Source organism: Heterodontus francisci, chromosome 14 (assembly GCF_036365525.1).
Source record: "Heterodontus francisci isolate sHetFra1 chromosome 14, sHetFra1.hap1, whole genome shotgun sequence".
NCBI lineage: Eukaryota > Metazoa > Chordata > Chondrichthyes > Heterodontiformes > Heterodontidae > Heterodontus > Heterodontus francisci.
Window position 1 is genome coordinate 105,651,788 of NC_090384.1, and position 25,156 is coordinate 105,676,943.

General features: G+C 44.0%; 1 protein-coding gene across 3 annotated transcripts in view; it reads right to left on the minus strand.

Annotated features, from left to right (window-relative positions):
• Positions 1 to 8,441, minus strand: part of LOC137377198 (F-actin-monooxygenase mical2-like) — a 324,020-nt gene extending 315,579 nt beyond the window's left edge. For all 3 annotated transcript variants that reach the window (XM_068046689.1, XM_068046680.1, XM_068046687.1), the window contains exon 1: positions 8,172 to 8,441. The gene's annotated coding sequence lies outside the window, so the exon portion shown is untranslated. The remainder of the gene's footprint in view (positions 1 to 8,171) is intronic.
• Between the last annotated feature and the right edge of the window lie 16,715 nt (positions 8,442 to 25,156).

Sequence of the window (25,156 nt, forward strand, 5' to 3'; positions counted from 1 at the left end):
TTCTACCTCCTTCCCAAAATCCACAAACAGGACTGTCCCAGCAGACCCATCATTTCAGTCTGCCCCACTGAACTTATTTCTTCCTATCTTGACTCTATCCTTTCTCCCCTGGTCCAATCTCTTCCCACCTGCATCCGTGACTCTTCTAACGCCCTACGTCATTTTGACAATTTCCAGTTTCCTGGCCCTAACCGCCTCCTCTTCACTATGGACATCCAATCTCTCTACACCTCCATCCCCTACCAGGATGGTTTGAGGGCTCTCCGCTTCTTCCTTGAACAGAGGTCTAACCAGGGATATGTCAAACATTCCTTGTTCCAGTCCTACTCAGGCCCCGTCCCCCAACTCTTTTTCTGGTACATTGATGACTGTATCGGTGCCGTTTCCTGCTCCCGCCCCGAACTGGAAAATTTCATCAAATTTGCTTCCAATTTCCACCCTTCTCTCATCTTTACATGGTCCATCTCTGACACTTCCCTTCCCTTCCTCGACTTCTCTGTCTCCATCTCTGGGGATAGACTGTCGACTAATATTCATTATAAGCCCACCGACTCTCACAGCTACCTTGACTACACTTCTTCACACCCTGCCTCCTGTAAGGACTCCATTCCATTCTCCCAGTTTCTCCATCTCTGACGCATCTGCTCTGATGATGCAACCTTCTGATATGACCTCCTTTTTCCTCAACCAAGGATTCCCCCCCCCCCCCACCCACTGTGGTTGACAGAACCCTCAGCTGTGTCCGGCCCATTTCCCGCACCTCTTCTCTCGCCCCTTCCCCTCCCTCCCAGAACTGTGACAGGGATCCCCTTGTCCTCACTTTCCACCCCACCAGCCTCCACATCCAAAGGATCATCCTCCGCCATTTCCGCCACCTCCAGCGTGATGCCACCAGTAAACACATCTTCCCCTCCCCTGTCAGCATTCCGAAGAGATCATTCCCTCCCTGACACCCTGGTCCACTCCTCCATTACCCCCGACTACTCATTCCCTTCCCATGGCACCTTCCCATGCAATCGCAGGAGGTGTAATACCTGCCTTTTACCTCCTCTCTCCTCACTATCCTCAGGTGAAGCAGCGATTTACTTGTACTTCTTTGCAATGTAGTATACTGTATTCACTGCTCACAATGTGGTCTCCTCTACATTGGGGAGACCAAATGCAGACTGGGTGACCACTTTGCAGAACACCTCCGCTCAGTCCGCAAGCATGATCCTGAGCTTCCGGTTGCTTGCCATTTTAATTCACCACCTTGTTCTCATGCTCACATTTCTGTCCTCGGCCTGCTGCAGTGTTCCAGTGAAGCTCAATGCAAGCTCAAGGAACAGCATCTCATTTACCGATTAGGCACACTACAGTCTTTTGGGTTCATTTGAGTTCAACAACTTCAAACCATGACACCCATTTTGATTGAGTTTTTTCTACTACATGCCAGACTAAAACTTGTTTTTCATATTTTTGCTTTTAGACAGAGCTATTCATTATTCTGCCATTAACACTCTCTCTGGACAAATGCTTTGTCTTTTACTACAACTATTACCACTCCTTTTGCCTTTGTTCGATGACATCTTTGTCATTTCATCTCTCCTGCCCTCCAACCTATCACAGACCTTTCCTTTTGTTCTTCTCTCCCCCGCCCCCACTTTCACTTGCTCAAAACCTATTATGTTTCTAATCTTTGCCTGTTCTGATGAAAGGTCATCGACCCGAAACGTTAACTCTGTTTCTCTCTCCACAGATGCTGCCAGACCTGTTGAGGAATTCCAGCACTTTCTGTTTTAATTTCAAATTTCCAGCATCCGCCGTATTTTTATTATATATAAGAGTCAACCACATTGATGTGGGACTTGAGTCACATATAGGCCCAGACCGGGTAAGGATGGCAGATTTCCTTCTCTTAAGGGGACATGAGTGAACCAGTTGGGTTTATAATGACAATCCGACAGCTTCATTGTCACTTTTACGGATCCTAGCTTTTTATTTCCAGATTTTTTTTGAACTGAATTCAAATTATCAAACTGCCCTGGTGGGATTTGAACTCACATTCTCTGGATTATTAAGCCAAGCCCCGAGCTTACCAGTCCAGTAAAACAACCAATGCATTATCACATCACTTAGTTAATAATGATGAGTATGAAACAATATTTTTGATAACCTCTGTTAAATTACAAGTTCCAAAATTTTGCATCATATTCACACCTCAAAACATTTTATGAAATGGCACGTGGATGCAGCTGAGTTTTACTGTACTGCTTATTCAGACAGTAGTCGAACTGGCTTTGCGGCCCACAGTAAGTTTCTTACAGCACTGAAAGAGTTAAATACTTATCCTGCTAATGAACAACAACCAACAACGCAAGTGGTCAATCTCAGTGTGGTCAACCTAAGGAAGTCTGAGGTGTGTTATGAACGCTGGAATTTATAGAATGGTAATGTTTTAAAAAAGACTGTGATCTTTAGTGCAATGTAAAATCTGCCCAGAGACAAGCCGGAGGCCTTGGTTACCATCAGAACATAAGAAATAGGAGCAGGAGTAGGCCATTGGGCCTCTCGAACTTGCTCTGCCATTCAGTAAGATCATGGCTGATCTGATTGTGGTTTTAACTCCACTTTCCTCCTGTTCCCCATAACCCTCGACTCCCTTGTCAATCAAAAATCTGTCTAACTCAACCTTGAATATATTCAATGACCCAGCTCCCGCTGAGCGCTGGGGAAGAGAATTCCAAAGATTAACAACACTGAGAGAAGAAATTCGTCTTCCTTAAATGGGAGACCCCTTAATTTGAAACTGTGCCCCCTAGTTCTCGATTCCCCCACGAGGGGAAACATCCTCTCAGCATCTACCCTGTCAAGCCCCCTCAGAACTTTACATGTTTCAATAAGATCACCTCTCATTCTTTTAAGCTTCAATCAGTATAGACCCAACCTGCTCAACCTTTCCTCATAAGACAACCCCTTCATCCCAGGAATCAGCCTAGTGAACCTTCTCTGAACTGCTTCCAATGCAAGTATATCACTCCCTAAGAAAGCAGAACAAAACTGTACGCAGTACTCTAGGTGCGGTCTCACCAAAGCCTTGTACAGTTGTAGCAAGATTTCCCGACTTTTATACTCCATCCCCCTTGCAATAAAGGCCAATATTCCATTTGCCTTCCTAGTTACTTGCTGTACCTGCATGCTAACTTTTTGTGATTCATGTACAAGGACACTCAGCTCCCTCTGCACTCTTTCCATGTAAATAATATTCTGCAGTTTTCTATTCTTCCTGCCAAAGTGGACAACCTCACAATTTCCCACATTATACACCATCTGCAAATTTTTGCCCACTCAATTAACCTATTTATATCATTTTGCAGTCTCTTTGTGTCCTCACAACTTGCTTTCCTAACTATCTTCGTATTGCCAGCAAATTTGGCTACAATACACCCAGTCCTTTCATCCAAGTCATTAATCTAGATTGTATCTAGTTGAGGCCCCAGCACTGATCCCTGTGGCACTCCACTAGTTAGTTTGCCAACCTGAAAATGCCCCATTTATCCCGACTCTGTTTCCTGTCTGTTAACCAATCCTCTATCCATGCTAATATATTACCCCCAACGTCATGAGCAACATCTTGTGCAACAACCTTTTATGTGGCGCCTTATCGAATGCCTTTTGGAAATCCAAGTACATCACATCTACTGGTTTCCCTTTATCCACTCTGCTTGTTATATCCTCAAAAAACTCTAATAAATTTGTCAAACATGATTTCCCTTTCACAAAACTATGTTGACTCTGCCTGATTGCATGATTATTTTCCAGATGTCCTGTTACTACTTTCTAGCATTTTCCCAATGACAGACATTAGGTTAACTGGCCTATAGTTTCCAGCTTTCAGTCTCCCTCCTTTCTTGAACAGATGTGTTACATTTCTGGTTTTCCAATCCATTGGGACCTTTCCAGAATCTAGGGAATGTTGGAAAATTACAACTAATCCATACGCTATCTCTGCAGCCACTTCCTTTAAGACCCTCTGATGCAGGCCATCAAGTCCAGGGGACTTGTTAGCCTTTAGTCCCATTAGTTTTCCCAGTACTTTTTCTCTAGTGATAGTTTTTCTCTAAGAACAAGGAACCCAGATCAAAGACCCTTTTGAAAACAAGATACCAGTTTTTAACATCTAAAGGACAATAGGTTTCACTCTCCCAGACTCAGATTGTAAACAGACAGCCAGGGGCTCTAAAATGCAAATTTGAGTTGCAATTGTTAACACCTGGAAACAAAGGAAGGCCTGGGTGATTTTGCTATGGTCAGGCTTATGGACTCTGAGAATTGTAAAAGGCAAACGACTATTGATTTTTGATCTGGATAAATTCGAAAGGCTTTCCTAGGTCTGGAGGCTGAAAGGGAGAAAGGAAGACCAGCAGTCAGGTACACAGCCTAAAGAGAGAGATAGAGAGAGAAACCGCTGCTCTTAGATCATTGGGAGATCCAACCCATTGCAGCTGGGAGGAGTTTGGCACTTTTAACTGCAAGGATTCCTTTTTCACTGGGAGTGCTGTGTAATGTATAAATGTGGTGTGGGGTTTGAGTGTGTTAATAAGTTAATGGGAAATACATTTCTCTGTAATTTAATGTATTAGCTACCTACTAACTACTGTTTAGTTAATATTGATTTTGTTTAGTTTAGTTGTTATAGTAAAAGTTTTAAAACGTGAAATTCATCATTCTGGGGAGTTCATATCTCGTTTTAAAGTTAATGCTCTCAACCTAGGTTCTAACAGGTGGTATTAATGTCAAAGGTCACATAGCTCTGCCCAGGACTGTGAGCAGCAGAGATTATGTGGTTCCAGAATTGAACTTCCAGTTAAGGTTCAGCCTTTTAAAAACAACGTGCAGCTGGGCAAACCCAAGTCATACTGCAGGCTGCGCCTTGGCGCCGAGAATGCACTTGACCTCCAAACACTAGAGTGAGGCCAAGACCACACTGGTTAAATATGAAATTTGTAAAGTTCCCTGTCACCAGAAATCAGTCCTGTGGATTCTTTGGAAATTTTGACTCCCTCATAGCTATGCTGCAACCAGCAGGGAGCTGAAGTGAACTGGGAACTGGATTCTCCAGGGACAGTCACTGGTAGTCATTACCTGGATGATAAACAGCTGGGATTCCAGTGCTCCACATACACACATCGCCACCCCTTTAATTGTGATGGAAAGTTTGAAAAGATGGATGTGACAGGCAGATTATAGAGAAGACAACAATTCCAAAATAAAACCTCGCAGAAGGAAAATGACAGATGACGCAAATGTCCGTCTGTTTGTGAGTATATGCAAATGGTGAGCTGTAACAATCTGAAACACTGGCAGTGATGGCATATCATACCTGAGCTACACGATGCAAAGCCACAGACATGTTGAATTGGCAAAGAATGTGCAGAGTGGCCGCCAGGTTTTCAAACTGGGATCTCAGGAGCCTATTGGGGTCCTTGAGGGGAATATTAGGGGCTCCCGACGATCATCAGCTTTCGGTATCTGCTGTCATTGTTTGTATATCTTCGATCTCTGGAGAGCGGAGTGAAGTAGTGGAAGGATTCACAGGCTGATTAACAATCTGGCAGGTCACAATGTGAACACTCCGTTCATGGCTGTGACCATCTATATTCTAGTCGATTGTGGGGTTGGATTTATACAATGAGAAGAGTTTTATGGGCTCCCACAATCCATACAACGGGAGAGGACCCCACATCCACTGGACGTGAGGATCCTGCAGGATGTCAGAATTCCAGTTGCCGGGACTGTCTGCAGTGGGGTTAGAACCCAGGACCTCCTGACTCAGAGGCAGGAATGGCTACCACTAAGCCAAAAGCTCCATTACTGACCTCTCTCCATGCCGTTACTAACAAAACTTCCAAGACTGTCTAAGCACAGGCTGCTCTGAGGAGAGTCACTGCAGTGGAAGCCTAGCTGCAGCGTCAGTGTGCAACAGTCCCACGGCAAACACACACATTGAGACGCTGTTGTGTAAATCCATAGCCCCAACCTAAACACCTTGACTCCAGACCAAAGTGGAGAGATTTTCCCCCTGTTTGATCTGCTCTGCAATCACACTACAATGTGCAAGCACCCACTGTGAGGAACAGTGGATTGTCACAGACACTACACTTGGTGGGGAGATGCAAACTAACTTTCCAACACTAGTCCTGGATTTGAATCACATTAATAATTGTGAGAAATTAAACCTAAATAGCTCAGGCAGAAAAATGGGTGGTAGTGACATTAAACGCCAAGTTCCTCCCAAACTTGTGGCGAACCTGACCAGTTCACACTGTTTTCGGATTGCTGAAAGTTATTTGACTTCCTTTCTGGGATATATTCCATATTGTGAGAGCAAGCAACAGAGATCTCCCCCCCCCACCCTCCCCCCCCATACAGTTCCCCCAACCTTTATCCTACCCCCACCTCGTCCCCCAAACATCACCCCTGCCCCATCTCCCAAACCACTATCCTACCCCCGCTTTAATCTGACCAAGGATTCCAGTAATACTGCAATTTTCACTGAGGCTCACACAAATTACAATATTCAAATTCCTCCTTGGCCTCACTCCTCCCGATCTCTGTAACCTCCTCCAGCCCTACAACCTTCCAAGATCTCTGAATTCCTCCAATTCCGGCCTCTAGAACATCCCCGATTTTAATCACTCCACCATTAGTGGCTGTGCCTTCAGCTGCCTGGGCCCCAAGCTCTGGGATTCCCTCCCTAATCCTTTCCACCTCTCTCTCTCCTCCTTTAAGACACTCCTTAAAACCTACCTCTTTGACCAAGCTTTTTATCACCTGTCCTAATATTCCCTTATGTGGCTCGGTGTCAAATTTTATTTGATTTACACTCCTGTGAAGCGCCTTGAGATGTTTTACCATGTTAAAGATGCTATATAAATGCAAGTTATTGTTGATTTCCTTCTCTCGGGTAATGTTCTCCAATCAAGTGCTCCTGATATGGAGTGCTGGACTGCAGCTCCTCTCGGGAATTACCAGGAACAGTGTGACCCTGTAGAGTACCAGTCCGTGCCTGTTATAAACACACAACAATCTGTCTCTTAACCCATGAAAACCTACATCTCAACAACACCTTCAGACACTATAACACATCTTTTAGATGAGACCGTTAACCAAGGCCCTGTCTGTCCTCTCAGCTGGACATAAAAGATCACAATTTACAGGAAAAGTAGGAGAGTTCTCTCCGATGTCCTGGCCAATATTTATCCCTAAACCAACTGTATTATTAAAAGCAGGTTATCTGGTCATTATCACATTGCTGCTTGTGGGAGCTTGCTGTGCACAAATTGGTTGCCACATTTCCTACAATACTTACAAAGTCCATTGAACTCATACAGCACAGAAACTGTCCATTCGGCCCAATTTAATCCATACTAGCGTTTATGCTCCACACGAGCCTCCTCCCACCCCCTCTTCATCTCACCCTATCAGCATGTCCTTTTATTCCTTTCTCCCTCTTGTGTTTATCCAGCTTCCCCTTAAATGTATCGATACTATTCACCTCAACCACTCCCTGTGGTAGTGAGTTCAACATTCTCACCACTCTGTGGGGAAAGAGGTTTCTCCCGAACTCTGGATTGGATTTGTTCGTGACTATCTTACATTTATGATCCGTGACAGTACTTACTGGCTGTAAAACGCTTTGGGACTTCCTGAGGTTGGGAAAGGCGCTATAGAAATGTAAGTTCTTCCTTTATAAGTATTACATGATTCCCAATGACGGTTACAGTACCAGAGTTAATTTATTAGCACATTGTCCCTCCCCCTCCTGTAAAACTACCAGCAGATTTGGTGTATTTATAGCTGGCAGCATAAATAGTCATGCTGAGCTGTTCATTTCTGGTGTAAAAAGGAGGAAGATAAGGTAGCTTGGAGGGTTAATTATTAAGCAGCAGCTGCACTTTACATGGTATTAAGTCTGGCTCTGTGTTACAGCATACAATACCTCGGAAACCTGACACAGCGTGGAAACTCAATGCTCCTTGTAAACTTAGCTGCTCCCTAGTTTAAAGAATAAAATTGCATTTCTAATGAATAGAGGTGGAACTGTGTGAGTTTAATTAGGCAGAACTTGACTGAGCGACACTTATTTGAACTGAATTTTTTAAAAAAAAGTAACTTGTTTTTGTACTTACATGAACAGCGCCCGGAGCTGCTTCCTGCTGATCCGATAAAGGGACAGATGCTTTTTTTTTAAACAGTTTTTTTTGTTAAGACGAAGATTGTTTTAGCACATTTCCCTCTCGATCCTGCTACCCATCTGAGTCCCTGGGGGGGGGGGGGGATCCACCGAGCTGGGAGAGCTCACTCCTAGTACAAACCTAATAATCACCAGTTCTGTATGTTTCATGCACACACACAAACAAGTTTAAAAGACTGATCTCTTCCAATGTGTGTGTGTGGCTCTGGGTTGGGTCAATTACAGAGACAGTGCCCAATCAGAAGGCAGGCAGTCTTACAACTGACGTCGCCCGGCATCTGTCAGCAAGTTAAAAGTTATCATGAGCAGGGTAGGAGTTACATATATTATTTAAAAAAAAAACCATTTCTATCCTGGCCACTTGGCAGCCCTGCCTGTGTACTTCTTCAGTGGAAGTTTCCAGAACCTGTCCAAGGAATTTGGTTCATGAGCTTGCAATAATGTCACAACTTGCACAAGTTAAACAGCCACAAGTCTCCCCAAGTTACTGCTCCACTTACCCACAACAAACAGCTCAGCACTGCACCAGCTCACTAATGTGCTGGTGCAAAATGGGAAAGTCAGTGATGATTATTCTGCGAAATGCAGTGTGGATCATGCTGGCACTGTATGTAGTTTTTAAAAAAATTTTTGGTGCTGATTTAAAACACCCATTCAAAGCAGAGAGCCTCCAGTCGGGACGGCCTCATTTAATGCACCCAGAAAAACCGAGCCACCCTGTCATTTGTTCCACGTCCCTCTGCCAAACTTCAGCGGAAAGTAAAACTCCGAATAACTGACGATGCACAAACTAGAAAGTTGTGTTTGTGTGTCCGCACTACTGGGAATTCTTTCCAAGTTCCTCCAGATCATCCTCTCTGTTGAGCAATGCCACTGATTTCTAATGCTGCTCTCTAGAAGGTTCTCTTCACCCATCACACCACTGACATAAAGAAAGACTTGCATTTCTATAGCGCCTTTCGCAACCTCCAGATGTCCCAAAGCCCTTCACAGCCAATGAAGTATTTCTGAAGTGTATCCACTATTGCATTGTATGAAATTCAGCAGTCAATTTGCACACAGCAAGATCCCACAAACAGCAATGTGATAATGAGCAGATCATCTGTTTTACTGATGTCTATTGAGGTATAAATATTGACCAGGACCCTGGGGAGAACCCCCCGCTCTTCTTTGAAATAGTGTCATAGGATCTTTTACCCCCACCTGAGGGGGCAGACGGGGCCTCAGTTTAACATCTCATCTGAAAGATGGCACCCCTGACAATGCAGCACTCCCTCAGTACTGCTCTGGGAGTGTCAGCCTGGATTTTATGCCCAAGATCAATTGAAAGCTATCAATGGTGGGTTCCTGCTCCCAGTCGCTACCCAGTGACATCTTCTGGAATTGCACATGAACCAATGTAGGTCAATGAGCAGAGGGGATGATGGGTGAATGGAACGACACATGTAGAGGCCATTCGGCCCATCCAGTCTACAACAGCCTTTACCCTCCACAAGAGCAAACATTTCTAATCATATTTACCTTCCCTGTTTCCCTATCCCTCCAACAACTTTTCCTTTGTCCACAAATCCAATCTAATACTAAATTTTATTTCATTCATTCATGGGATGTGGCATCACTGGCAAGGCCAGCATTTATTGTTCATCCCTAATTGCCCTTGAGGTGGTGGTGGTGAGCTGCCCGTTGAACTGTTGCAGTCCATGTGGGGTAGGTACAGAAAGTTGTGTTTGTGTGTCCGCACTACTGGGAATTCTTCCCAATTTCCTCGAGATCATCTGTTAGGGAGGGAATTCCAGGATTTTGACCCTGTGACAGTAAAGGAATGAATATTGACAGTTTCTGCCTCAACTACTAACCCTGGAAGTAAATCCCACAGCCTCACAACTCACTGAGCGAAGACGCTTCTCCTGCCTTCTCTTCTCAATCTCTCAACATTTAATCTTGTAACTTTGGCCTTTCATTCTTGATCCCCTCGAGCACAAATTAATGTGGGGAGGGGAGAGTGATTCCAGCCCACTCCCGTGTCAGTGGCGTTGTAAACACTGTGGGGAAAATTTGTTGAAGCCGTATTTACAGCAGAATTATAAACCAGTTATATTCCAATGCATTCACCTCTCACTGCTTCACACTTACTGCTGGGCCAATGAGAATATAGATTGTTGTTTTGTCAAAAGACGCGAGAAAAATATTTTTAACTGTAAAATAACTTGAAATACTAAATAAATATTTTTAACCCACTCCAGTATTAGAGGTGGTGGTGTCCCTTTAACCGTTCAGTGCAGTGAGATAAATATAACCCCAGCCCCTCCTGCTGGTTAATGATGGAATGACAATGTATAATGCCTGGCCTGTTCCATCCTACCAGATGTGTGGAATAGTTGTGATGAGAAACAGGAAGAGGTGCAGTGAAATACAACATCCCTCACAACCTCAGGACATCCAAAGCATTTACGAACATACAAATCAGGAGCAGAAGGCCATTCGGCCCCTCTAGCCTGCACTGCCATTCAATAAGATCGTGGCTGATCGGTTTGTCTCGAATTCCACACTCCCATCTACCCCCGATAATATTTGATTCCCTTGCCTAACAAGTATCTATCTACCCCCGCCTTAAAATTATTCAATGAACCCCGCCTTAAAAATATTCAGTGACCCCGCCTTCTGAGGCAGAGAACTCCAAAGTCGCACAACCCTCAGGGAGAAAAATTTTTCCTCGTCTCTGTCCTAAAAAGGGCAACCCCTAATTTTAAAACAGTGCCCCCTTCATTCTGGACTCACCCACAAGAGGAAACATCCTTTCCACATCCACCTTGTCAAGACCGTTCAGGATTTATAGCCAATCAAATAATTTTTGAAGTGTACTCACTGTTATAACGTAGGAAACACAATAGGCAGTCTTTGCAGACACAGCAAGATCCCACAAACAGCAATGTGATACTGACCAGACAATGTGGTTTTCAGCAACTTTGTTTGAGGGTAACATTGACCCAATACAAACTACACACTGCTCTTCAGAAACATTGCTGTGGAATCTTAAACACCCACCTCAGAGAGGGCAGACAGGGCCCCAGTTTAATACCTCATCTGAAAGACAGCACCTCCAACAGTGCTGCACTCACTCAGTACAGCATTGGGAGTATCAGCCTAGATTTTAGACTCAATCTTCTGGAGTTGAACTTGAACCCACAACCGTATAATCTCAGGAATAAGACTGGTATTCACTGAGCCATTTGTCAGAGCAGTCACAGGGGGGTATAAACTGGAAAATAATGTTGTGAGATGGAATACTTTCCACTTACTGTTGGGTGATTGCTTTTAAGAGTGATGTCCCGTTGAAATCTTAGTACGCTAATGAGCCAAGTACCAGGTTGCAGTCATAGAGTCATACAGCACAAAAACAGGCCCTTCAGCCCATCGTGTCTGTGCCGGCCATACAGCACCCAACTATTCTACTCCCAAATTCCTGCACTTGGTCCGTAGCCTTGTATGCTTTGGCGTTTCAAGTGCTCATCTAAATACTTGTCAAATGTTGTGAGGGTTCCTGCCTCTTCAGGCAGTGTGTTCCAGATTCCAACCACCCTCTGGGTGAGAAAATGCTTCCTCAAATCCCCCCTAAACCTCCTGGCCCTTACCCTAAATCTATGCCCCTTGGTTCTTGACCCCTCCGCTAAGGGAAAAAGTTTCTTCCTCGCTAACCTATCAATGCCCCTTAATCTTGTACACCTCAATCAGGTCCCCCCTCAGCCTTCTCTGCTCCAAGGAAAACAACCCTAGCCTTTTCAGTCTCTCTTCATAGCTGAAATGCTCCAGCCCAGGCAACAACCTGGTGAATCTCCTCTGCACCCACTCCAGTGCAATCACATCCTTCCTATAGTGTGGTGACCAGAACTGTACACAGTACTCCAGCTGTGGCCTAACTAGCGTTTTATACAGCTCCATCATAACCTCCCTGCTCTTATATTCTCGGCTAATAAAGGCAAGTATCCCATATGCCTTCCTAACCACCTTATCTACCTGTGCTGCTGCCTTCAGTGATTTAAGGACAAATACACCAAGGTCCCTCTGACTTTCTGTACTTCCTAGGGTCCTACCATCCATTGTATATTCCCTTGCCTTGTTAGTCCTCCCAAAAGGCATCACCTTACACTTCTCAGGATTAAATTCCATTTGCCACTGCTCCGCCCATCTTACCAGCCCATCTACATCGTCCTGTAATCTAAGGATTTCCTCCTCACTATTTACAACGCCACCAATTTTCGCGTCATCTGTGAACTTACTGATTACACCTCCTATATTCACGTCTAAATCATTAATGTACACTACAAACAGCAAGGGTCCCAGCACCAATCCCTGTGGTACACCACTGGTCACAGGCTTCCAATCGCAAAAACAGCCCTCGACCATCACCCTCTGCCTCCTGCCACTAAGCCAATTTTGAATCCAATTTGCCAAATTGCCCTGGATCCCATGGGCTCTTACCTTCTTAACCAATCTCCCATGCGGGACCTTATCAAACACCTTACTGAAATCCATGTATACTACATCAACTGCTTTATCCTCATCGACACATCTAGTCACCTCCTCGAAAAATTCAATCAAGTTAGTTGGACACAATTTCCCCCTGACAAAGCCATGTTGACTATCCCTGATTAATCCCTGCCCCTCCAAGTGGAGATTAATCCGGTCCCTCAGAATTTTTTCCAATATTTTACCTACCACTGATGTTAGACTCACCGGCCTGTAATTATCTGGTTTATCCCTACTACCCTTCTTGAATAATGGTACCACATTCACTGTCTTCCAATCCTCTGGTACCTCTCCTGTGGCCAGAGAGGATTTGAAAATTTGTGTCAAAACCCTTGCTATCTCCTCCCTTGCCTCACATAACAGCCTGGGATATATCACATCTGAACCTGGGGATTTATCCGCTTTTAAGCCCGCTAAAACAGCTAATACCTCCTCCCTTTCAATGTTAATATGTTCAAGTATATCACAATCCCCCTCCCTGATCTCTACACCTACATCGTCTTTCTCCATAGTGAACACCGATGAAAAGTAATCATTTAAAACCTCACCTATGTCCTCCGGCTCCACACAAAGATTGCCACGTTGGTCCCTAATGGGCCCTACTCTTACCCTTAATATACTTATACAACGCCTTGGGATTTTCCTTTATCTTGCCGGCCAGTGTTTTTTCATGTCCCCTCTTCGTTCTCCTAATTACCTTTTTTTTTTAAGTGCCCCCCCTACACTTTCTATACTCCTCTAGTACCTCCGCTGTTTTCAGCGCTTGGGATCTGCTGTAAGCCTCCTTTTTTTTCCTGATCCAATCCTCTATATCCCTTGACACCCAGGGTTCCCTGGATTTGTTGGTCCTACCCTTCACCTTAATGGATGCATGTTGGCTCTGAACTCTCACAATTTCCTCTTTGAATGACTCCCACTGATGTGATGTAGACTTTCCTACAAATAGCTGCTCCCAGTTCACTTTGGCCAGATCCTGTTTTATCATATTGAAATCGGCCTTCACCCAATTCAGTACCTTTATTTCTGGTCCCTCTTTGTCCTTTTCCATAACTACCTTAAATCTTACACAGTTATGATCACTAGCCCCGAAATGCTCCCCCACTGACACTTCTACCACTTGACCGGCTTCATTCCCTAGGATTAGGTCCAGTACTGCCCCTTCTCTTGTAGGATTTTCTACATGCTGGCTCAAAAAGCTCTCATGTATGCATTTTAAGAATTCCGCCCCTTTTAAGCCTTTTGCACTAAGACTATCCCAGTTAATATTGAGGAAGTTGAAATCCCCTACTATTATTACCCTATTATTTTTACACCTCTCTGAGATTTGCCTACATATCTGCTCCTCTATCTCTCCCTGACTATTTGGAGGCCTGTAGTACACTCCCAGCCAAGTGATTGCCCCCTTTTTGTTTTTAAGTTCTACCCATATGGCCTCATTTGAGGATCCTTCCAAGATATCATCCCTCCTTACTGCAGTAATTGACTCCTTGATCAACAGTGCAATACCACCTCCTCTTTTACCCCCTCCCCTGTCGCACCTGAAGATTCTATACCCTAGAATATTGAGCTGTCAGTCCTGTCCCTCCCTCAACCACGTCACTGCGATAGCAATAATATCATCATCCCATGTGCTAATCAATGCCCTAAATTCATCGCCTTACTAGTTAGACTCCTTGCATTGAAATAGATGCAATCCAACCTTGCATTTTTCCCTTGTGCCTTACCAGGTCTATATTTGCTCTGTCTTCCAGGCAGACTCACTTTCTGTTCTATATTACCCCCTACTGTACCTCCACTCTATATCCCATCCCCCTGTCAAATTAGTTTAAACCCCCCCCACCCCCCACCCCCAACAGAACTTGCAAATCTCCCAGCAAGGATGCTGGTCCCATTCCGGTTCAGGTGCAACCCGTCCAACTTGTACAGGTCCCACCTTTGCCAGAAACAGACCCAGTGATCCAGGAAACTAAAGCCCTCCCTCCTGCACCATCTCCTCAGCCACACATTCATCTGCTCTATCCTCCTATTCCTATACTCACTCGCACGTGGCACCAACCTTAGAGGTCCTGCTTTTTAATCTGCTACCTAGCTCTCTAAATTCTTGTTGCATGACCTCATCAGTCATATGACTCAAAGTCAGAATCACTCTGCAACTGAAACACCCTAGAGGCAAGTTCTGTTAATAGTTTTCTCTGTACTGTACATACTAAGTTAGCTGTAATAAACAATTTTGAGATCTTCAACAACCTGGAATCCACACAGTGCTGTATCTCTAAACTAAACTAAACTAAACTAAACTAACATCTCATTTATGATGCATCAGACAACATATAAAGAACTCATTACTTGGTGGCAGCTCATTATGCTTGCCTGGACGACTGCAACTCCAACAGCACTCAAGAAGCTAGACACCATCCAGGACAAAGCAGCCTGTTTGATTGGCACCCCATCCACAAACATTCACCCCCTCCACCACCGACGCACAGTGGCAGCAGTGTGCACCATCTACAAGATGCACTGCAGCAACAGACCAGGGCTCCTTAGACAGCACCTTCCAAACCTGTGACCTCTACCACCTAGAAAGACAAGGGCAGCAGATGCATGGGAACACCACCACCTGCAAACTCCCCTCCAAGTCACACACGATCCTGACTTGGAACAATATCACCATTCCTTCACTGTTACTGGGTCAAAATCCTGGAACTCCCTTCTTAAGAGCACGGTGGGTGTACCTGTACCAGATGGACTGCAGCAGTTCAAGAAGGTGGCTCACCACCAACCTTCTCAAGGGCAATTAGGGATGGGCAATAAATGCTGGCCTAGTCAGGAGATCCCAAGGCTGATCTTTTCTTCAACTACCAGATTTTGATTGATTTAATTCAAATTTGTTTGTACGCAGTCATTCCTTTTATGTGCTGTGAATTTCTTACGTATTCACAGGGCATAAAGTCAGGAGTAAACTATTTCATGTGCAGTGCCACCAGCAAAGCAGCTGCTAAAAGATGGATTTATTCAAGAACGTGTAAATTATATTCAGAAAAATATGTATAGATTTTTAAAAATTCATAACTTTGCAACAAAAACGTGAATTTGCTTTTGGCGGGAAAATAATCAGATTAAGCGGCCAAATCTAAGAAAAGCAACACTTGAATTATGGCTGAGATTTCCGCCTTCATTGCAACGAATCCCACAGGAAAATCTAAACTGGGTGTCGGACTGACGTAATACACAGAGGAGGTTAGTCAATAAACTGCAACAGAGGCTTCAAAACAAAAATAACACCAGGACAAATATAGTTGAATGAAAACATCTGGTATCATCTGGGCATCAACAGTTTCTTCTTAGAATCATAGAAATGATACAGCACAGAAGGAGGCCATTCGGCCCATCATGCCTGTGCTGGTTCTTTGAAAGAGCTATCCAATTATTCCCACTACCCCCTGCTCTTTCCCCATAGTCGTGCAAATTTCTCCTTTTCAAGTATTTATCCAATTCCCATTTGAAAGTTATTATTGAACCTGCTTCTGCAGCCCTTTCAGGCAGCGCATTCCAGATCACAACAACTCAGCTGCTGCAAAGGGACAGGAGGAGTCCATTCATCCCCTTGAGCCCGTTCTGCTATTCAATTGGATCATGGCTGATCTATATCTATGTCCAAGCTAAAATTCGGGGCCCTTAACATGAGAAAAGGTCAGCCTTTGTTTCTGTTCACATGCTGATGGTTGGTTGTACCAGCATTTTCTGCTTTTATTCTAGACTGTGTGATTTTATTTTATTCGTTCATGGGATGTGGGCGTCGCTGGCAAGGCTAGCATTTATTACCCATCACTAAGTTGCCCTCGAGAAGGTGGTGGTGAGCTGCCTTCCTGAACTGCTGCTCTCCATCTGGTAGGTACACCCACGGTGCTTTAAAGGAGGGAGTTCCCGGTTTTTGACCCAGCAACAGTGAAGGAATGGTGATATAGTTCAAAGTCAGGATGGTGTGTGGCTTTGAGGGGAACTTGCAGGTGGTGATGTTCCCATATGTCTGCTGCCCTTGTCCTTCTAGTTGGTAGGGGTCGCGGGTGTGGAAGGTGCTGTCAAAGGAGCCTTGGTGAGTTGCTGCAGTGTATCTTGTAGATGGTACACACTGCTGCCACTGTGCGCTGGTGATGAAGGGAGTGAAAGTTGAAGGTGGTGGATGGGGTGCCAATCAAGCGGCTGTTTTGTCCTGGATGGTGTCGAACTTTATGTGTGTTGTTGGAGCTGCAACCATCCAGGCAAGTGGAGAGTATTCCATCACACTCCTGACTTGTGCCTTGTAGATGATGGACAGGAGATGAGTTACTCACTGCAGAATTCCCAGCCTCTGACCTATTCTTGTAGCCGCAGTATTTATGTGGCTGGTCCAGTTCAGTTTCGGGCCAATGGTGGCCCCCAGAATATTGATGGTGGGGATTTATCATTCGCAATGCCTTTGGGATGTCAAGGAGAGTTAGTTAGACTGTTTCTCATTGGAGATGGTCATTGCCTGGCACAATCATGGCACAAATGTTACTTGTCCAAGCTTGTTCTTTTTCCTCCCTTTCCTCTGTATCTGTCAATTCCCCCCAAAATACTCAACGGATTGAGAAAAAAACAGCTGCACCCCTCACAGTGTAGTATAAGGATGTAAAGGGTTAATACTGAATACAGTGAGATTGACCGCGCCGCCCCCCAACTTTTTGCTAAAAGATGGATTTGTTCAAAAACATGCAAATCACTTTCAGAGGATCATAGAATGTTTAAGGCACTGAAAGAGGCCACTTGGCCCATCGTGTCTGTGCTGGCCGAAAAACGATCCACCTATTCGAATCCCACCTTCCAGCATTTGGTCCTGCAGCCTACGGCACTTGAGGTGCCTCGTCAGACTCCTTTTGAATGAGTTGAGGGTCTTTGCCTCAACTACCCTTTCAGGCAGTGAGTTCCAGACCCCCACCTCCCTCTGGGTGAAAAAGCTTTTCCCCATCTCCCCTCTAATTTTTCTTTCAATCTATGCCCCCTCATCACTGACCTCTCTGCTAAGGTAAATAGACCCTTCACCTCCACTCTATCCAGGCCCCTCAAAATTTTGTACATTTCAATCAGATCTCCCCTCAGCCTTCTCTGTTCCAAGGAGAATGACCCCAGCCTATCCAATCTTTTCTCATAAATATGTATAAAACTCATAACGTAGCAACAAAAATGTGAATTTGCTCTCGGTGGGAAAAATAATCAGACTAAGCAGCCGAATCTAAGAGAAGCAACGCTTTAATTATGACTAAGTGCCTGAGATTTCCACCTTCATTGCAACGAACTCCACAGGAAAATCTAAACTGGGTGTCGGACTGACGTAATACACAGAGGAGGTTAGTCAATAAACTGCAACAGCAACTTAATGAGAAGAAGGGATAGCACCACAGAGGATGCTAGCTTAGGAGGCTTGTGGAGAGTGTATGTAGTAAATGTAAATAATAAAGAGTTGTTAGTTGACTTTATCCGGAGTCTAAGACTTTCTTCAGAGTGCCCTAGCAACTCTACAAATATAGCAACACCACACAATATGGTGCCAATGGTAAAGTAGCGGTAAAACTGTGGTGAACAACAGAGAAATTTAAAGATAAATACTGGCCCGGTACAGTAAGAAAACCACTTACCTGCAGAAGAGACTGTAAAGAGCTCCAGAGCTGTGGTGAGTCAGAGCACAGAAATACAGGCGGCACCACAGAAGCCTGGTGGTCTGCAAGTAGAATCCAGCGATCAGATGAGTAACGATACTAAAGGTCTTGGATCAGGTTAAAAGCCCTTTGAAAAGCTTGAAGTAATTTTCTAAAGACATTGTGCTCTGAAAGTAAAACAAAAAGGGGGAAAACCCAATCCTTCATTCGGGCTGAGAGCGAAAGCGAAGAGCAGGAAACCCCAAAAAGTGTGCGAACTCTCGAAAAGTGTGGAAAATTCCCGAAAGCAGCAGGGACACCTGCATTAAAGCAACCAAGCCGGAAAAAAACCTGAATTTCCTAAAGGAAGGGGAACACTCTAAAAAGTCTATTAAAGAAAGCAATATGACTTCAAAATTTGGAATGCCTGAATGGATCCCACGATCAAAGAGGACCCAATCAGGTACAATCAGGTCTTTATGGAGAAAAAGTTTCCTAAAGTTTCAGATTGATTCACAACTCCAGACCAAATCAGAAGTGGAACAAGTTTTATATTCAGTAGGTGCGATTGTGGATGATGCAACTGTCTGACAAGGGATCAATGAGGCCTTTGATTAATATTTCAATCTTAAGAAAGAGACAAATTTAATACATGGGCACAGAAGATTGGTGAATCCGTAGATTCCTATTTTAATGATCTGTACAGATTGGCAGAAGGATGCAAATAGGGTGAATTAAAGGCAGAATTAATCAGAGACCGGACAGTATCAGCATAGCAGGTGAATCCTTATCAGACCTTTTGCAATTCAAGGAAGAGCTTACACTGGTAAACGCCATTCAGATAATAAGATAGGCTGAAGTTCACAAACAGAATGGGGACATCCTTTGAGCTAAAGACAAGCCGTGGATGAGAAGAAGCCCAATGCCAGTACAGTTTGTGAGGCCAAAGTCAGAGAAACACTTTGTGGAAAAGAAAATGCACACAGGTGAGAAGGTGTATGACACAGGGAAACCATGCCAACGTTGTGGAACCAGGAAGACCCACAGACGGGAGCAGAGTCCAGCAAGTAAAGCCGAGTGTTTTAATTGTAAAGAAAAAACTGGACATTATAGGAACATAGGAACACGTCATTCAGCCCATCGAGCCTGCTCCGCCATTCAATATGATCATGGCTGATCATCCACTTCAATGCCCTTTTTCCCATACTATCCGCATATCCCTTTATGTCATTGGTATTTAGAAATCTGTCAATCTCTGCTTTAAACATACTCAATGACTGAGCTTCCACAGCCCTCTGGGGTAGAGAATTCCAAAGATTCACAACCCTCTGAGTAAAGAAATTTCTCCTCATCTCTGTCCTAAGTGGCTTCCCCTTTATTTTGAAACTGTGTCCCCGGGTTCTAGACTCCCCAACCAGGGGAAATATCTTAGCTACATCTACCCTGTCTATCCCTTTAGCTATTTTGTAGGTTTCAATGAGATCACCTCTCACTCTTTGAAACTCTAGAGAATACAGGCCCAATTTCCCCAATCTCTCTTCATAGGACAGTCCCGCCATCCCGGGAACAAGTCTGGTGAACCTTCGTTGCACTCCCTCTATGGCAATATCATCCTTCCTAAGGTAAGGGGACCAAAACTGCACACAGTATTCCAGGTGCAGTCTAACCAAGGTTTCTATAAAATTGAAGCAAGACTTCACTGCTCCTGTACTCAAATCCTCTTGCAATGAAGGCCAACATACCATTAGCCTTCTTAATTGCTTGCTGCACCTGCATGTTAGCTTTCGAGGTCACCCAGGTCCCTTTGAACATCTGCACTTTCTATTCTCTTACCATTTAAGAAATACTCTGCACATCTATTCCTCCTACTAAAGTGGATAATCTCACATTTTTCCACATTATATTCCATCTGCCACATTCTTGCCCACTCACTAAGTCTGTCCAAATTCCCTTGAAGCCGCTTTGCATCTTCCTCACAACACACATTCCCACCTAGTTTTGTTTTATCCATGAACTTGGAAATACTACATTTGTTCCCCACATCCAAATCATTGATATATATTGTGAACAGCTGGGGCCCAAGCACTGATCCCTGCGGTACCCCACTAGTCACAGCCTGCCAACGCGAGAATGACCCATTTATTCCTACTCTCTGCTTTCTGCCTGTTAACCAATCCTTAATCCATGCCAGTTTATTACCTCCTATCCCATATGCTTTAATTTTGCTAACCAACCTCCGTTGGGGGACTTTATCAAAAGCCTTCTGAAAATCCAAGTATACCACGTCCACCGACTCCCGTTTATCAATTCAGTTAGTAACGCCCTCAAAAGACTCCAACAGGCTCATCAAACATGATTTCCCATTCATAAATCCATGTTGACTATTCCCAGTCAGATCATTATTATCCAAGTGTCCATTTATCACATCCTTTAGAATAGATTCTAGCATTTTCCCAATGACCGATGTAAGACTAACAGGTCTGTAATTCCCTGTTTTCTCTCTCCCTCCCTTCTTAAATAGTGGGGTGACATTTGCTACCTTCCAATCTGCAGGAACCGTTCCAGAATCTATAGAATTTTAGAAGATGATCACTAATGCATCCACTATCTCCATAGTTACCTCTTTCAACACTCTGGGATGTAGAATATCAGGCCCTGGGACTTATCAACCTTCGGCCCATTAATTTCTCCAATACAGCCTTCTTACTAATACTAATTTCCTTTAATTCCTCATTCTCCCTAATCCCTTGGATCTCTAATTCTGGGAGATTTCTTGTATCTTCCTCAGTGAAGACAGACACAAAATAATCATTTAGCTTCTCTGCCATTTCTTTATTCCATAGAAACATAGAAAATAGGAGCAGGAGTAGGCCATTCGGCCCTTCGAGCCTGCTCTGCCATTCATTATGATCATGGCTGATCATCCAACTCAGTAGCCTGTTCCGGCTTTCACCCCATACCCTTTGATCCCTTTAGACCCAAGAGCTATATCTAACTCCTTTTTGAAACCACACAATGTTTTGGCCTCAACAGCTTTCTGTGGTAGCGAATTCCACAGGCTTACGACTCTCTGGGTGAAGAAATTTCTCCTCATCTCAGTCCTGAAAGGTTTACAAGAACATCCTTCCTCAGATAAGGAGACCAAAACTGCACACAATATTCCAGATGTGTAATATTCCCCATTATGAATTCCCCTGACTTGGCCTGTAATGGACCCACATTTCTCTTAGCCAAACGTTTCCTTTGTATGTATCTGTGGAAGCTTTTACAGTCCGTTTTTATGTTTTTTTCTAGCTTACATTCATATTCTATTCTCCCTTTCTTTATCAGTTCCTTCATCCTCCTTTGCTGTATTCTAAAATCCTCCCAATCCTCAGGTTTACTACTATTTCTGGCAACTTTATAGGCCTTTTCTTTTAATCTTATACAATCCTTGACTTCCTTTGTTATCCACGGTTGACTGCCTTTACTTTTGGGGTTTTTGTGCCTTGAAGGAATGTATAGTTGCTGTAAACTACGTAATATTTCTTTAAAGACTATCCATTTCCAATGTACTGTCATACCTTTTAATGTATTTTCCCAATCCACCTCAGCCAATTTGCCCCTCATACCTTCATAATTTCCTTTGTTCAAATTTAACACCCTGGCTTCCGACTGAACTACCTCACTTTCAAACATAATGTAAAATTTTTTCATATTATGGTCACTCATCCCTAAAGGTTCTTTTGCAACAAGATTATTAATTAGCCCTTTCTCATTACATAATACTAGATCTAAAATAGCCTGTTCTCTAGTCGGTTTCTCAACATACTGCACTAGAACCCCATCCTTAACACACTCCAGAAACTCGTCTTCCACAGCATTAATGCTCATTAAGTTTACCCAGTCTATATACAGATTGAAGTCACCCATGACTACTGCATTACCCATGCTACATGCTTCTCTAATCTCCTGATGCATACAATGCCCCACACTACCACTACTGTTTGGTGGCCTATTAACAACTCCTACCAATGTTTGCTGCCCCTTGCATGTTTCTTAGCTCTAACAAATTCCACATTTTGTTCTTCTGATCGGAGATCCTCCCTTACTAATGTACTGATCCCGTCCCTTATTATCATCACAACACCACCTCCTTTTCCTTTTTGCATGTCCTTCCTAAATGGTGAATATCCTTGAATATTCAGTTCCCAGTCTTGGTCACCCTGTAGCCATGTTTCTGTAATGGCAATTAGATCATACCCAATTACCTCTATTTGTGCCTTGAAATCATCTACCTTGTTGCGAATGCTGCGTGCATTCAGGTAGAGTGCCCTTAACCTTGTCTTCTTGACATTATTGTGCATTCTAAACCTAGTTGATGCTCGCCTTTGTTTCGCCTGCCTTCTAATGTCACTTGCTACTTTTCTACCTCTTGTTACCAGATTTACTTCCTTCCAATTTGAACTACCCCTCAGGTTCCCACCCCCCTGACAAACTAGTTTAAACCCTTTCCAATAGCACCAGCAAATCTCCCTTTGATTACTGCTTTGGAGGTCCTGCTTTGTAATTTCCTTCCTAACTCCCTAAAATCTGCTTTCAGGACCTCATCCCTCATCGTACCTATGTCATTTGTACCAATGTGGACCACAACCTCTGGCTGTTCACCCTCCCCGAAAAGGATGCCCTGCAGCCGCTCTGAGACATCATTGGCCCTGGCACCAGGGAGGCAACACACCATCCTGGAGTCATGTTTATCGCCGCAGAAACACCTGTCAGAACCCCTGACTATCAAATCCCCTATCACTATTGCTCTTTTACTCTACTTCCTACCCTCCTGTGCAGCTGAGCCACCCGTGGTGCCACGGACTTTGCTCTGGCTGCACTCCCCTGAGGTGTGTCTATGACTTCCCACATACCACAGGATGTACATTCCACTTGGCCAAGCTGACCTGCCATACTGTAACTTTAAAAACTTTTATTACAATGAGAAGTAGAATAACTTAGACAGTTACTCACCAATCAGCTTCTTACCCTGTTCCAGCGAGAGAGGCAGCTACTGGAGGCTGAAAAAAGGTAGAAGAAAGAAAGAAAGGAGCCCCTCCCTCACGCACCAAACTCCCACTTTACGCTTTGTGCACTCAAATCTACTTTTTCTTAATTTATAGTTCCCCTCCTAAGCGAACTCCCTCACTTACCAAACTCCCTTCTTCATACTCTGTACCCTCCAGCAGCACTCAGTGCAGACAAGCAGCACCGAGAGTCCCCTCAATTTATACTCTGAAAACAATGCTGTGTCAGCTCTGCTCGAGCTCTGCTAGAGCTCAGAAACCAGTTTAAGCGAGCTAACTATTTAACTAGCTATTGATACTCTCAGAGTTAAAACTGCAAGAAACTTAACTTGCTTCTCAATTGAAACAGGAATTTCAATTAATTGCTGAACGTAAACAAAACAAAAGTAGCCTTGAGAGATTAACCCTTAAAGTCCACTCACTTACCAAACTCCCTTCTTCACACTCAGTGCAGTGAATCCCCAAGTACATCAATATCCAGATGAGAAAGAACCAGGAGATTACCTGGGAGAAATTAGGAACGCAGATCAAGGTTTCTGGACAACAGGTATCTACATGAATGGACACCTCACGAATTTTAAACGTGACACCAGGGTTAGCGTCACATTACTGTCGGACCAAGAGCCTTGGGTGATGTGGCACTGCCTAAAGTCAGTAGATATACAGTTGCACGGTCCAGGCAGAATACACCGGAGAGTAAAAGGCAAACTCCAAGCAACTCTTCAGCATAGAGAGAGGCGACCTTATATGACTTGCATAATCAAGAATTTTCCTTACTGAGTAGGAATGTATGTTGAGAACTGCAGTTGGTTAAGAAAATAAAGGACATCAAGCAAACAAAGGCAAACAATCACTTTCAAGTGTAATACCCAAAGTTTTTTTTACAGGACTCGGAAGACTCAATACAGAGTATAGGATCACACTGAAGGAAGGGGTCAGTGTGTATCTTCCCACCAAGAATGATACCTCATTGTTGACCAAAGTCCCAGAACAATTGGAAGAGATGACAAGAATGGGAGTTATCTCTCCGGTAACACAATCAACAGAGTGGCGTTCGGCCATGGTTCCTGTCCCAAAGCAAAATGGAACTCTGTATTTGTGTAGGTTTAACACAGCTTAACAAAGCAGTAGCATGTGAGATTCACCCAATGTCCACAGTTGTTGACAGTTTAGCGAAACTCTCTCAGAGCACCATGTTTGCGAAACTCAATGCCAATACTGGGTTTTGGCAGATCCCCCTAGATGAGACCTCAAGATTATTGACCACATTTATAACCCTCTTTGGGCAGTTTTCTTTCAATAGATTATCGTTTGGAATAACATCCACACCAGAGATCTTTCAACGGTCAATGTCCAACATCTTAGAAGGGCTCAAAGGAGTTATTTGCCACATGGATGACAGCCTGATACAGGGATAGTCAGTAGACTGGACTAGTAATCCAAAGCCCAGGCTAATGCTCTGGAGACATGGATTTGAATCCCACCACAGCAGATGGTGAAACCTGAATTCAATTAATAAACCTGGAATTAAAATCTAGTCTAATGGTGACCATGAAACCATTGTCGATTGTTGTAAAAACCCATCTGCTTCACTAATGTCCTTTAGGGAAAGAAATCTGCTGTCCTTACCTGGTCTGGCCTACATGTGACTCCAGACCCACAGCAATGTGGTTGACTCTTAACAGCCC